The sequence below is a fragment of the Polistes fuscatus genome, unplaced genomic scaffold, assembly GCF_010416935.1.
Source record: "Polistes fuscatus isolate 324 unplaced genomic scaffold, CU_Pfus_HIC Scaffold7, whole genome shotgun sequence".
Lineage (NCBI taxonomy): Eukaryota > Metazoa > Arthropoda > Insecta > Hymenoptera > Vespidae > Polistes > Polistes fuscatus.
The window spans coordinates 4092919-4106977 of NW_025113151.1; the positions used below are offsets into that span (position 1 = coordinate 4092919).

Below are 14059 nucleotides of genomic sequence, written 5' to 3' on the forward strand. Positions count from 1 at the left end.
ATAGTATAATTTCTATCTGATATAGTGTCTGATATTTTGCATAAAAAAAATAAGACATTATTTCATTGAAAATTGATTAACTGGCTACTAGATAAAGAAAAATTTTTGATTATAATAGATTATTAATTTAATAATGTCTCTGCAAAATTATAGTGGTTTCGATTAATTTAAAATACGACAGAAATTATGCAACTATCTAATAACACGCATTATAATTACAAAAAAGTTATTCACGAGGACTGCTGAAAGTGGTTTTATAACATTTCAAAAAAAGGGAAAGAAATCAAAAAAGAGAAAAAAGAGCGAAATAAGTATACTAATGCAAATACATTGATATAAAGCAAAGTTACTGTGGACAAAAAAGTGTGGTACACTATAAAAACAGTAACTTCATAAACAATTTTTTTTAACTTACTACAGACTTTATTCTAAAATCTTAAGTCATTGACAGTTATAAAAATTGTTTTAAGACTTTGATGAAAAAAAAATTTACAACAAAGCAACTTTTCTCATAAAATTCGATATACTATTGGGTTGGCAACTATAAGTGAGCTTGGTTATATAAATAATAATCTATCGACAAAATCCGCAATCACTTAGTTGCAAAAATACATCGGTAGACATAATAAGAATCTTACAGCTATAACATTTCGTAAGAAAAAAAATAAAAGAGAAAATAAAATCAAGAATAAAAAAAAATCAAGAAAAAGAAAGCGACGAATGAGATAAGTAAACTAACATACATATATATAAAAGTTCCCAAGGGTGAGAGAGAGAGTGTTTCTATAACATTTGCGGTAGCTATAACATTTCGAAAGAAAAAATAAATTACAAAAATGTATAGGAAAAAGAAATCAAGAAAGGAGAAAGAAGTGAGATAAGTACACTCACGTACTGTGTATACATGCATGCACGCATACATATATAATATATATACATATATAAAAGTTCACGAGGGTGGTAGAAAAGAGGGTGGTTCTATAAAGACAGTAAATTTATGCTGAATCGTCCAGAGGGCAGTAGTATCTTTCCAAAATGGCTGTCGCGCCTCGGTATCCCGTGTGAGTCTTGACCTGTCTCGCCACCTGGATTTCAAGTGTACCATCGTCGTCGCTGATCTCGGATGAGAAAAATAGATACAGTGAGTATCATACGTGTCAAATATTCTTCTGGTCTACTACAAAATTATTAACTACTAGTGAGTAACAACATCTTTTTATATTTCAATATATTTCGGAACGTCTACGTTGTGTGACGATTGTGTGTCCTACGTTGCTATTGCCGAAAAAAAAGGAATTAATTTCTTTCTCGAGTTTACTACGCAGTCGGGATGGCCGAAGAGACGCGAAGAGTCGACGTGTCCGTGCGCGTTCGTGCGTGAGAGGGAGTGCAAGAGAAAGAAAGAGAGAAATAGAAACATATATAGGTATAGAAAGAGAAACAGATAGACAAAGCAGACAGACTTGATAGAAAGGATAGATAGAAAGAGAGAGTGCTACATCGTGGATCAATAAAACGATGGCGGGTGGTTATGTTTTGACGTTTGTATGCGTGTAAGTCTGGACTACCAGACTGCGGTGATAGTCTACAAGATTTAAATTAGGTTACTGCTCATTTACTCGACTATTAGTTTATTATTTTTTTTAATTAATTATTTTACTCTTTTCTGCGATGACACATTCGTTTTTTATGTACTTATAGTTTACAGGATTGGTAATATTTTGACATTTATGTGCGTGTATATCTGAAAGACTAGATTTTAGGGATAGTCGCTCATTTACTCGACAACTAATTAATTATTTTCTTCGATCGGTTGTTTATTTTCTGCGATGACACATCTGTTTTGTATGTACTTACATATTCTTGGGATCAGTTATGTTATGACATTTTGATGTATGTATATTTGGATTGTAGGGGTGGCATAAGAATTCAAAATAGGTTATGTCTCATTAACACAATACCTAATTTATTATTTTCTTGAATCAGATATTTTACATATTCACAACAATAGGTTATGTTTTGACGTTAGTATGTGTTTATGTATGAATTTTAGAAGAAATCACAAGGATTAAAAATAAGATTATAGTTCATTTATACAACACCTTCACATTTTTGTTTCCTAATCAATTATGTTATCGTATTCTGTCTTGACACATATGCTTTATATGTACTTACATCCTCACACAATATTGCTGTCAGTTCTATACAATGAAATCACAAATTGAACAATTCTGAGTATTCAGATTTATTAGTAGGACTGTATATAACAATTCGGTAAAACAAGGGAAACGGCTGATAGTAGTGTATGTATGTTTTGGAATGATGATTTTCAAATGATTTGATTGTCTTTCTGGTAGATGGAATATTGATTTTGGCAAGTCGATATTCTGATTATTCAAGAAACAATAGGCAAGTAAATATAAGAATATAAAATCAAATCAAATCAACAACAAATCAACATTTTGCTTTTATTTATTTGTATGTATTTTCTTAAAAGTTTCACTTATAAAATATAAAGAGAAATGGCTAAAATATACTTTAGACAACTTTTTATGAAGTAATTAATCAAAACAAAAATTGCCAAAATTAAAAATAAAGAAATGTATCATCAAAGATTTTCCTAAAAGTTTCACTTTTAATATTGGATTTAATAAGATGACCGAAAAGATATTTAAACACATTTTTTATCTATCCAAGTAATTAATATAAAAATTGTAATAATTGAAAACTGAGAAACGTAACTACATGCCCCGATCGCCTTTAAATTCGAAAAAACTAATTGCGCGAGCGTGCAATTAGGACAACGTATTCAAGATTTATCTCATAATTGGAGCAATTTTAATAACTCTGTAACCGTACCGATATACATCTCCAAAAACTCGCACAGCTTGATAATAGAACTTATCAAACAATACAAAATTATCCTTTAGAATTTTTATCTATATGCAAAAGTTATTGTCCAATCCAATTAATAGATAAATTCTATCTATTTATCTCTTTTATTTGGTCTCCTTTTTTTAACTCCTTTAAACCGTCTGTATTCTTTCCTTCCGTGAATCGCATATTTTTCAGGTCGTTTTATTATTGACATTCCTCTACAATACGACTATTCATTGGCTTCTATTTTTCTTCTTTTTTTTTCTTCCACGTTGTCTATTCTTTTCGTTTTCTATTTTATCTCTCTTTCTTTACACCCCCCCCCGCCAATGTCACTACTAAGCGAACAAGTTTACTCGATCCCACGCAGTCGAACATGCTAAGGGATTCGAGAGTGAATTGGGGATGATTCAAGTGGTATAGAAGAGATTCGAGAGAGCCGTTCAATGCCAATGACGTGACAGCAAAATTTGGGCATAGTGTTGTTATCAATTAATCTCATTTCACAAATGTCGATATTACGTTTGAGATGATATTAATTGTTGGAAATTATTTTCTATAGAATGCCCTGAGACAGCTTTCGTATTATTTTCCATTTATATATATATATTTCATTATCCTAAAAGATATCAGATATTTTTTCAATAGTTTAATTTTTCTTTTTTATTGATTCGAACTAACGTATTTTACTAAAAGAGTTTCCTTTGCACAACTAATTTCATCAAAATATTATACTATTTCAAATTAATTATATTCGATGTTCAGAATAAAAAGATCGAAGTTCAAAAATAAGTAAAAGCAAGGATTTAAGAGGAAAAATACTTCTTGTAAATCATACTAGCACAGATAGCTCAAACATATAATTAACAGATTATTGATCAATTTCAAGTATACTGACGTGTATGAGTGAAAGGAACTTATGTAATTATCCGATCTAGTAATAATTATTAACCTCGTTTTTTTTTTTAAGTTATGTTGTTTCTATTCTCAGCACATCACAAACATATAAAACAAAAACGACATTAAATATTTCTAGAAATAATAATAAAATGTAAAATTATAGAAGTTCATAATGATTATATTATTTATTATGTTCATTTAAATTTTGACATTATGAATTATTCTGAATTTCTTATATTTTATTTCAATCCTTGTCAAAACTATTAATGAAACACATTAGGTTGTTGTGTATAATAATTGGTCAACAATGTGTTAACCGTTTGTAAATGTCACATACAACGTGATCACCCTATTCACATTTCATATTGAAAAGTGATAGAGCAGGTGACCGTGTTGCGCAATTGATGGTGCGCTTCGGTTTATCGACACGTATTGAAACAAACGATATCGTTCTGCTTTGATATTTTTCAACATAAATTGAAACAAGCGCTATTGCTTATAACTTTTTTAAAAAGTGTTTTTATTTTTCAAAAATTCTTAAAACTAACACGATTAAATTTTGAAAACAAATTTATTATAGAATCTGATTACTCGAATATAATTAAAAAATAATTTGACAAGACTATAATCATAACGAGCTATTAGATTGGTACACAAATAATTTTGGTTATTATTATATTGAATTTCACATTGATTTTTCTAGTTAACTTTTATTAAATTATGGTAAACAATAAGTAATAATACATCAGAAAAATTAGGACTATTGATTTTTGTTTATATTATTGTTTTCATTGTTTGCTATTGACAAATTGGTGTCTTTAAATCAATTATAGAAAAAAAGAACTTCACATGATTTTCCTTTACGCGCGCGCAAGTTTAATTTGGCACATAAAACAGTATAAACTAGACGAAATCAATACTACGTTTTTCACCGAGAGACAATTAGCAAATTTACAGCTAATTGGTTCTGAACATTTCTTGATAGAAACAAAAACCTTGAAGATAAAAAAGATTACAAATATCTTTTAACTATTAAAAACAACGATTCACAAGCTATTATCAAAACGAATTCGAGAGATTACAGAGAAACTGAATGTTGATCATTAAGCAATTATTCGCCATGTCAAGTAAAATCTGCTATTGTTTTTACGCTATAACGTAATATTAAAACACAAAAAGAAGGAAAAATACACGGTATTTTTTGTACATTACATTAAAGAAAATGGATTTGATTTCGTCTAAAACCATTTGGGAAGACTGTGATTACTTCTGCCATTAGAAAGTCGAGAAGATGTTATTACAACGTCATTGTCCTTAACCCATTCTAAGGTTACTTTTTTCTGAAACGAAAGCTTTTAAACGAACGGGAGAAAGGGAATATCCGGCATCGAACTGGTGCGAAGTTTGTTTTATGGTTTAGGATTACTCGTTGGCACGAATTTGACCCGAATACGGTTAGAATTCGAACCGTGAAACCGTGAAACGGTTTTCCGCAAACTCTGAAGAAGACAGCTTACATGATGATCTACCATGATGGTCCAAAACTACTTCCTTTTCTCTTTCTTTTTACTGTTTTTTTCGTTTATCTTTTGAAGGCTTATCGAATGTCTTGTTGAATCCTACATAACAAATATTAATATAGTTTTGAAAAATTCAGAACTCTAAAATGTTAGCATCGGTGAGAAATAAGATTTGTTTGAACAACATTTTAACATTCATTATTCAAAAGGACGAGTAATGTTTCTCGTTTGTTTTCTTTTTTGGCTTTTTATCCAAAGAAGGAAAAGCTTGTTATATGTGCCAAAGAAAGATTTAATCGCACGATTTATTATGAAATATGTTTTATTCCAATACTTTGTTCGTTCTTACTTGAATTATTTCCTTTCGATTCGTGCCAAGTTTATAATTTGCATCCACAAAGTTCACTAATCACCATCCGCGGAACAATCCGTTCACAATGATGTTCTCTTACATGCCATAAAATGAAAGGAAAGATATCTTCTATGAATGATTCCATAATATAGAGATACAGTGGCCGGCATTTTCGTATCCGAATACCTTTAACAGCATAAAAGAAAAGAAAAGCATCAAAGCGATTCATTGCATGTTTGTCTAACAAGGAGAAGATATTACTTGTTTTTTGCAATAGATTTTTTTGAAACTTTATAAATTTGTATGGGTTCATTAGGGCTATAGATTCTACACTCAGGGTTTTAACAATGTATCCTAAAATGTTTTAAAGAAATAATATATAGAAATGCTAGTAAAACTTCTACCCTAGTTTTCTCAGAAGCGGTTCTACCTTAGGGTTCGTTATTAAAACCTCGAGTGTACGATCTATTGCCCTAATGAACCCATACAAATTTATAAAGTTTCAAAAAAATCTACTGCAAAAAACAAGTAATATCCTTTCCTTGTAAGTCACTTAGGAAAGAAATTATTTTTAAATTGTATTTTTTATTATTATTATATCCAAATGAAGAGGTTCTCGGATCACGAACTATCAAAATGGGCACAACATCAATGTCCTTAAATTAGTATCCGACATTATTAGGAGAAGTCAAAAAGCCTCTGCGAATTATGCTTCTCAAAACATGAGGATCAGTTTGTGTTTCCGAAAACAATCCCTATTTAATTCTTTCAATCCTTTGTATCTTATAAATTAATTTTTTCTTATCTGTATTTTTTTTATATACAATTTTACTTGTTATACAAATTTATATTTTGGATTATGTCCAACTGATTTATATGACCCTGAAAGTGTCTATGTTTTATTTGTTCTTAATAATTTTACGCATATTCAATTATTTCCTAAAATCTACGTATTCATACTCATTTATATATCCCATACTCAGACATATAATCGTAACCATCGGAAATATAGATTAAGTGTTACAATGCTAAAAAGCGTTATGTCCAATTTACGTATCATTAATGCAAATGTTACAAATTAATGTGATGCATTTAGTAAATGTCGGATATAACCGGCACTAATTGTGAAAGGGTTAAAAATTATCATATTATATTAATAAAGCATAATAATAACTATTCTAAGTTTATTTACAGTATACGTGTATAATACTATTTTTTGTTTTGATTATTATATGTAATTTTTAAGTAAAAATACATATTAAAGAAAAACCATTAAAGATCTACCGTTACGGAGCGATGTGTGGTAATACACGATAATACAGACTGACTGTTATTTAAACATATCGGATTAATGAAATTAATAACGCATTTAAAGCTGCGATGCAAATAGAGTGCATGTACCATAAAATCATACACCGTTACGTTTACTAAATTTTTGCTTGAAAAAACAATCGATAGAGTGTGCTTGGAACAATGATAATTTAGAAATTAATAAATTACTATATCTTAATTACATATTTAATAAATTTAACTTGAAAGCTTTATTTATAACAAATGAATTAAGCAAATATGGAAATAATACACAAAAAACGCCTGTACCTTAAAATCTTATATGTTGGTATACCTGTAAAATAGGAGAAATACTTGATTTTTTCATGTTTAACAATTGGTAAACCTTTGTGTTTACTGCTATTTAAATGATTTTCAGTATTAGAAACAGTTTAAAACCTATTAAAGAAATAAAAAACAAACGACATTTGTTTAAAAATTGCACAACCATTATTACACTTCGAATATTAAAGTTCCAATCTGATATTTTATTAGATAAAAATTTCCAATCGAAAGATATTACTGGGAAGAAACGTAAAACAAATATATTTTAGTTTAATCAATCAAAATTTTTAGAAATACATTAAAATGTTAAATATAACTTAAATAATTGTTGGTTAATCTAAGGAAATGTATTATATATTATATTATATAATTTTAAATTGTATTTATTATGAATATTAATTTCATTATACATATGTAACCTTTAGAAAGTCATATAAATAACAATCGATAAAAGAATTTTTACTGACTTTGATAGAAGGCAATCAGTCTAATGTTAAATTTCGAAGAAGACGGAACGTCGTATTTAAACTTAATCTTTCTAGATTTCAATATACATTTTCTTCGATTAGTAATAATCATTTAAGGTATATTTAATATTCTAATGTACTTACACTGATACTTTAGATTGATTAAACTAAAACATATTTGTTTTAACGTTTCTCTACATCGATGGCTTTCAATTGAAAATTTTCTTGTATAAAAATATCTGATAGAAATTGTTTAATATTCGAAGTATATTAATGGATATGTAATTTTTAATCAAATTTTTTTTTTAATTCTCTTGTATGTCTCTGATCGAAATTGTTTAATACTCGAAGTATATTAATAGATATGTAATTTTTAAACTAATGTCTTTTTATCTTTTGTATGTCTCTTTGTATTTTTATTTCTTTAATGGATATTAAACTGATTCTGATATTAAAAAACATTTAAATAGCAGTAAAAGGATGACCAATCATTAGACATGATATTCCCCCTATTTTTACAGATATATCAATATGTACGATTTTAATGTACGAGCTTTATTCTATTTTTCTATTTGTTGAATTCAATCATTATAAACTTATAATTAAAGTGCATTTATTTCTCAATTGTCTTCATCTTAAATACACTATTGTAACAGTTTTCAACAAAAAATATAGTAAGCGTACGATTTAAAGATACATTCAGTGTAGATTAATCCATTGAAGTTAGAAATTTAACGACTTTATTTTCTTATATTTCTGAGCGCGTTTGCACGCGTTTTTGGTTCCATTTTTAATACAATAATTGTTATTAGTAAAAACGATTTATTATCGGAAAAGAACCTTTTCGAGAGTTTTTTTTCCTCTTTTTTTTTATAGGAGAATAATAACATCTACGCCCCTACAGCCATTAGGCAACAAATGTCAAGAACAGCATTTTTCTTTCTAACACTTCGATGATCTTTATGGCACTTTTACCACTTATACCATTTATTACCCTGACACTTCTCCTTTGTGACGTTTTTCGACATTCGAAAAAAGTCTACGTTATACGTTATTTTGTACGTTTTCGTACGCTTCTCGCGTGACAACATAAATTCTTATGATTATTGTATACATAGTAAGTTACGATAAAATTAATTATTTAAGAACGATACTGTTACTAAAACATCCTCCTGAACTTAAGAGCAAATTAGACGAATTTTTATTTATTCAGTATTTCATTTACGACATAATAAAAATCTTTAAATGCAGGTATACTTTGAATATAATGTAAAAAAATAAGAAAAAATAGATATACTATTTAGTATTAGTTTATCGTAATACTTGATTTATGTTATATATTGAATGAAGAAATTTGATACGATTTACGATGCTGCTAAGGTGAAACTATCGACCCATTAATTTTCCTTTCTTTTTTTTTTAGATATAACCGCAGGGAGCTTTTTATGCTTTTAACATAGTAAAAAGTGTAACAAACAATTAATTTCAGAAATATTATTTTAGCTAAAAAAAAAAAGAAGAAATATGGTCCCAAGTTTTATCTGCCGCTGTCGTTTCTTAAAAAATTTGTATAATGTTTCTCAGTATCAATTCTTTTATTTAAACAGATTGATAGATTTATCTTAAATTTATATAAAGTACAAAGTTACCTACCAGAAGAGTTCGCAAATATTTTTGTTCAAAAATTACTTGAGGATTTAAAACAATCTGTAAAAGATTTAAACATAATCGCATAATTGTGTGTGTGTGTTTATGTGTTTTTACGTACCTATGTACGTTAGACCGAAAATTCTAGAATTCTGTAGAAATTTTTAATAGAATATTTGATATTAATATAATTTTTAAGAAAGTTTTGTTATTGAACCAAACAAAAGATTTTTATCTATTTTAAAATTTTTGTACACAATTTTATATAGAACAAATTATACGTATTTATATTCATACGCATATTTGTTCGTGCGCAAATAAAATCATATTGCTTCTATAGTTTAAATCATTGAATGAATTATTTTCAAATTTACATGAAAATTCTTGTTATACTAGATTTATGAGAAATTCTGACTTTATTCGATTTCCGGATAAAAAGTAAAATGAAGTGAAAATTGTGAACAACTCATCAAAAATCGTGATTTTATAATGTCATTCATAAAGAATGATAAAAACTGTAGAAATATTTAAATGGGAGATCTACATCAATCGTGTGTCATTAAAAAATATGCTGTAAAAATAATTCGTTAAAAAATGAAGCCAATTCGAAAAAAGCATTTTTTATTCCGTTTTACTAAAATGTCTATAACATTAACATCATATCCTTCGAATTATATAATATTAGAATTCTACTGCCTTGTACTAAAATAAGTTGGTCTTTTGTTAATTAATGTTAATAACTAATGTTAATAAATAGTTAATAATAAAATTAGAAAAGATTTATAAAGGGTTAAGAAATTCTTTAATCTTTAGAAAAGCATGAGCTTCTAAATTTAATTAATTATAAGTTGTCTTCGACGAAAATCATAAAATATGTCATTATAGAAATTTGTTGAAAATATAACAGGAAAAAAAATCAGCAATTTGGAAAAAATCAAAATTTAAGTTTGATTAGTTATAAGTTGAATACTTCTTGAATAAATATAATAATCGGTAGATCTTACAAATATATTTTTTTAATAAATCCTCAAAATAACTAATTTCATAAGACTTCTGTAACACATTTTATTAAAATTTTTGAGCACAACTTTTAAAGTGACAGTTTAAAAAAAAATTTCTTCTTTTTGGTCGAAAAATGGAAAACCTTTGAAAACTGTTATCCATGATATAAAAGAAACACAGAAATAGCATGAATCAAAATCCATGAATAAGATCAATAAACATTTAATCTCATATCATGGAATTTTTTCTCTTAATGTTAAAACGCGAATACTATACTGAAAAGAAACTTTCAAAACTGGTGTGTGTGTGCAATGTACAAAAAACATGTTAACAACACGTCAAACTAGCGTCGATGTCAAAAACTTTCCGATACGATTACTTGTCACTTGCATACCTTCCTTCGTCGTCTCGACGAAGCCAACTTTCTGTTGATTTATTTTCATATTTTCCTTTTTCGAATAAGGAAGTTTGTTCCTCAACGAAAAGGATGCAGAAATATCATTTTCAAAATTCGTTGCTTCCATGAACATTAACCTTTTCGGTCTAAACGCTGACTATAATCAGCATTTTTGTAAAAATTCATCCTGAAAAATGTATCGTTTCAGGCACACCAAAAGAGGATAATTTATGTTATTTATATTATTTATGTTATTTATGGTATTCATATTATTTTTGTATTTTTTTATTTTTTATATTTGTAGGATGTTTAAATTATAAAAAATAGTGAGGACTGCGATCAGAAGTAACAATTTATTAATATAACACTAACTCTTGATTATACAGTAGCTGAACTTACACTGAACTGTGTTCGAACCGAAACGCTCCTCTTTTATATTCCTCTTATCGCTCTAGAAACCCCTCGGTCCTTCTCGAATATTCATCTATTTATCCACGAGAAACATCGAGCGGTTTCCATGCGACGAAACATGAAACGTATTTCTCACGTGGTATCGCCCAAACAAACGAATGCCGGAAAGAGAAAGTTTCTTTTTCTTTATTTCCTATCCTTCATATTTATGTACGACGAATATTATCCTGAAAAATGTATCGTTCCAGGCACGTAAAAAAATTTATTTTTATTATTTATTGTTTGTTATTCTATTTATAATAATTATATCACTTGCGAATAATGTTGATTTCTTAATAAAATAATAATGCTGGCAAAGAGAAAAAACTTTAAACGCTTTATAATACAAATGCACTTTTTTTTATTGTATTATATTCTCTAAAAAATTAATATAACATACTCTCCCTCTATAGAAAAAAATAAATTTTTTCTATTCTATTAGAGGAAATTGCTTCAAGTCTTCTTGATACAAATTATAGCAATAATAATATAATGACTGTTGACAGGGGTATTTTTACAAAATATAGGGTTTTTGTATCTGGTTCTGGAATTTCTAGAATTCAATACTAGTTTATCTCGGAATACAGTATAAATAACTAGGAATTTATGAATTAAAATATAGGAAACAAACAGCGACATTAGTAAGGCAAACAAAGCAAAATTATTGGGAGATTTTTTCGAAAAGAATGGAGAGTGACTTCTATGGACTTCAAAAACAAATCTGGCGATTTATTAGAAATCAAAGAAAGGAGGTCAATGAAATGATAGAAACAAACCAGATCACAAAAGAAAATTGGATTAACTATCTAACAGAGCTCTATAAATCAGAAGAACCTCAAACGGAACTAAATACGCCAGAAATAATAACCAGAAGCGACACACAAATTGAGTCCAGTGATGTAGAAACAGCTATTCAAAGACTAAAGAATAGGAAGAGCTCAGGGCAAGATGGCATCCAAAACGAGTTAATAAAATATGGTGGCCAACGTCTCACACAACAACTAACATTCCTAATCCAAAAAATACTATGCCAACACAAAATACCTGACGAATGGCGAACTAGTACAACTATAGTTATGTTTAAAAAAGGAGACAAAAAGTTGCCTACAAACTACAGGGGAATCAATCTTTTAAACACTTCATTAAAACTAACGACAAAGATTATAACGAATAAAATTAACAGCTTAACGAATCTAGAAGACGAACAGCAGGGATTCAGATCAGGCAGATCGTGCACAGACGCGGTTTTCATCATAAGACAGATAACAGAAAAATCAATTGAATACAACAGACCAGCATATATGTGTTTCATTGATTTGGAAAAGGCATTCGACCGAGTGCAGTTAAAGGATGTTATACACCTCCTCTATAACCGGCAAATTCCGAACAATCTTATCAAGACCATAGAGGACATCTATAGAAACAATAAGATCCAAGCAAAGATAAATGGCGCCTTGACTGAACCGATTGATGCAGGTCGTGGTATCCGACAAGGGGATTCCCTAAGTCCCCTGCTTTTTAACATCATTATGGACGAAATAATAAGAAACGTAAGACTGCTAAAAGGATATAAAATGGGCAGTGAAGAAATAACCATCCTATGCTATGCTGATGACGCTGTATTAGTGGCCGAAAATGAGGATGATCTACAACGTCTACTACACCGATTTAACTGCATAGCCAAATCATTCAACATGAAAATATCGGCCCAGAAAACTAAATGCATGACAACATCAAAGACGCCGTTAAGATGCAAACTGGAAATTGAAGGGAAGGTTATTCTGCAGGAAATGAGATTTAAGTACCTCGGAATAGAAATCTCAGGATATGGTGATGTTGAAGCAGAGGTAAGAGAACAGACAATGAAGGCATCCAGAATAGCGGGTTGTTTGAAGTACACAATATGGCGAAACAAAAACATTGACATAGAGACCAAAGCAAGAATCTACAAGGCAATGGTAAGACCTATTATGTCACATACCGCAGAAACTCGACCAGACACGGCGAAAACGAAACAGTTACTAGAGACAACCGAAATGAGAGTTCTTCGCAGAATAGCTGGAAAAACACTACTGGATCGAGAGAGAAGTGAAGATATAAGAAGAACATGCAAAGTGGAAAACATTAACGAATGGATACTAAAAAGAAAAAAAGAATGGAACGAACATATTAACAGAATGGACAACGGAAGAATTGTCAGAATTGCACGGGATAAGTCACCGGTAGGCCGCAGAAGCACGGGACGCCCACGAAAACGATGGTGCGACAATTTAACAGTGCAATAGGCAGAAAAACGTCGTTACGAAACAGGCAATTTGCCTAAACTAAAGAAAGAAGAAGAAGAAGAAGAAATATAGGACGTGTCATAATATGTAAACGGGAACATGATGACAATAAAAAGAAGTTCATGTAAACATGTGTCCTATTTGACCTTGTTTCGAAGTCATAGACACTTTTGCGTTCTAATAATTTGACAATTAATATTCATAGAAAGTGCTTGAAATAATCACTCTTGGTATCTATCCAAATTTATAGTCATTGTATCATCGAATTTTGAAATCTTTCAGAAATTTCAGGTATGCGTCGAATCTAGCACTTTGTATACATGCTAGAAGTTCTTCAATGATGGTAATGGGTATCAAATAATCCTTCTTCTTCTTTTTATTAGAACTTCGTACTGTTACATTTTAGCTAGTCCTTTTCAGGGCGTTTGTTGCTCCTGCGACGCTGATGTCCAGCTTTCATGCCACCGTTTTTGATCACTTTCTATGCAGAGAAGACGGCCAAATTTTTTCACAAATCCTACAGTAATGAATATTAAAGTGATTTACAT

The 14059-nt window shown here is 29.3% G+C and overlaps 1 protein-coding gene across 2 annotated transcripts in view; it reads left to right on the forward strand.

Annotated features, from left to right (window-relative positions):
• Window positions 1-1038: 1038 nt before the first annotated feature.
• LOC122523911 overlaps window positions 1039-14059 on the forward strand; it is a 28496-nt gene continuing 15475 nt past the window's right edge. Inside the window, exon 1 of one of the 2 annotated variants that reach the window (XM_043645878.1) lies at window positions 1039-1141. The gene's annotated coding sequence lies outside the window, so the exon portion shown is untranslated. Of the gene's footprint in view, window positions 1199-14059 lie in introns of both variants that reach the window. The other variant, XM_043645879.1, reaches the window with a different exon arrangement.